The sequence below is a fragment of the Notamacropus eugenii genome, chromosome 5 (assembly GCF_028372415.1).
Source record: "Notamacropus eugenii isolate mMacEug1 chromosome 5, mMacEug1.pri_v2, whole genome shotgun sequence".
Lineage (NCBI taxonomy): Eukaryota > Metazoa > Chordata > Mammalia > Diprotodontia > Macropodidae > Notamacropus > Notamacropus eugenii.
This window is the reverse complement of record NC_092876.1, coordinates 201,471,216-201,473,894: the sequence shown is the minus strand read 5'-3', so window position 1 is coordinate 201,473,894 and position 2,679 is coordinate 201,471,216.

Here is a 2,679-nt window from a genome sequence, read left to right as displayed (position 1 = left end):
CTCATGATTTTCTACTTCCTTCACTGCCAAAAATTAGACGGTTGCTCCTCATGAGTTGCTGTGGCAAAGAACAAACAGCGCCCTGTGCCCTCCTCCCCCCCAAGAAACCCACACAAACCCAAACGTCATGGTTGGACCAACCCTGTTGATGAATCCCCTGATTCATATAGGTTGACCTTGAGGTGAAAAACACACAGTCTATTGCCAGGCCCAGATTACGGCCAGAAGGCTAGTTTAATATGTTAGGAATTAAATGCTGTAAGTACAAGTTCTTGTTCTAAGTCAAAAAATTCATTACTTTCAGTTGCTTGCCAGCCTGCCTCAAGTGGCAAGAGGGCTGGTGAGCAAGTGAAATTAACATTTATCTGCTCTATAAAAGTTTTCCCTACATCAGTTTGAAAGATTGAGATATTATTTAATATTCCATAATCTGGCAATACTTGACTTTCATTTTATTGCAGGTATCTTAATGCCTGCTACCAGGAAAAAGATGTGTGTATGTGCATAAATATACATGTATATGTGCATATACATATATAAATATACATATGAATATACTTAAATTAACTTTCATAAGTTATTTCTTTTTAACAGAAAGATCCCATAGACTTTGACAGATGTTGCTACTGAAGTCTGAACTAAAGGATAGCAGGCTTAAATTTAAAGTGTCATCATAATTTTTACTAAGCTCTAAGAGTGTATCACTCAGTCAAAAAGCTTCAGTTATGGGCTTACTATGTGTGAGGCATAGTACTAAACAGCAGTGATAAGAGACAAAATTTTGTTAAAGTCCCTGCCCTCAAGCAGCCTGTATATAAATGTGGAGTACAACAAGGACATAGAAAAGTATATGCATGATGTAGACCAGATAGTTTGGGGAGGGATCTGTTTGCAGCAAGAGGGACCAGAAAGGGCTTCAAGGAGATGTAACACTTGATCTGAGTATGAAGAAAAAGGGGGATTCCATAAACTGGCAGAGGGTGGAATGAATGGGGGGATCATTGTAGCCATGAGAGAGAGACAAGATAAAGATAAGGAGATAGGAGATGTGGTGTTCCTAGTATGGTTGAATTGTAGCATTCAGGAGAGAAGTAATATCTAAGGAAGGGGCATATAGGATCCACTTCTCTCCAATAGGCAGTTGGAAATAGAGAGCTAGAGAAGGCCTAAGGCTGGATATAAAGTTCAGGGATAACAGTAACTGGAGATAACAGGATGAATGGGAACTGATTAAGTCAGCAAGTGACAGGGTACAGAGGAAAATGGGCAGGACAGAGCCTCAGGATGTACCCACAGCTAGTAAACATAATATGTTGATATGGATATAAAGGATAATGAATCAACAAAGAAAACTGAGAAGCAAGAAAGTTAGGAAAACCAGGAGAATAGCATGAAAACCCAGAAAGGAGAGATTAGGAAGAGTATAGTCAGTAGTATCTAGGACTGCTAAGATATGTCAGCCTGTTTCTAACCTAGCCACCACAGCCATCATAAAGGAGATCAACCCTTGTGGAGGAGAAATCTGCCCACCATGTCACCACCACCACCATGAAATACTAACTAACTGCTACAATGAGCAGGTCAAACTATGGGCCCTGGAAATATAGCACTCCAGATCCTAGTCCTTGAAAACATCACAGAAAGGGGTCACACTCATGGGGATGTGACCTGGGATCTTTCTGGCAGAACTACAGCCCTGCACAGCTACTAAAGACCCAGAAGAGAAAGTTCTTACCTTTTAATAGCCTTGACACTCTCAAATGTTTCAATATGGCTTTATCAATGGAAATAACATCAGAAGATGTGTCATTACCACTTGCTTGGCTGCTGTATCCTAGAAATCACTGGGCCTTTCCATCTGACTTAGAACTGAAATCTCATATGTGTTGTCTCTCCCACCAAACTGAGAGTAGAGATTATCTTGCCTTTCCCTCTGTATTTCTAGCACTAAGCACAGTGCTTAAGCATTAACAAATGCTTTTTTCACTTTTTCATTTATAAATTCAATTAAGTAAAAGGTTTGAAATAATTAAATTTGGCAATCAAGAAATAATAACTGGAGAGAACAGTTTCATTTGAGATCTTAAGTCTAACAGCAAGGGGTTAAACAGGAAGAAACGGAGGCATGAAGTGTAGACACTTTTTTCAAGGCATTTGGCTGAGAATGAGAAAAGGGATATAGGATGGTTAGTGGAAATCCATCAGTAAGTATTAAGCACCTCTCTGTTAAAGCATTGTTCTGTGTGCTGGGGATAAAAATAAAGTGAAGGAAACAATCCCTACTTGAGAGTTTTTTAAGGATGGAGATGGGCATTTTTGTAGGTGGCAGGAAAGAGACCTATATTCCCCAAAGGGAAAAGTCATCATACCCTTCATTTGCTGTGCAACAAATCCTGGACAGATTCCTATCAAAAACCCTAGAGGCATCACTACAGAACTGCCTCCCCAGGGTTTGTTTTTTAATTAATGAAAAAAACATTTATTGAATTTCTATTCCTACTAAGTTCCAAGTGCCATGCTCTGTACTAGGAATGGACCACAATTATAAAATGACAGTCTATGGTCAAGTTCATACTTTGTGGGGAGAAGACAATAAATTAGAGAGCCAAGGTCTTAAGTCCTAAAAGTAACAAGAATGCACCAGAGGGGCAGACTGTATGGTCCAGACAGGCATTTTCA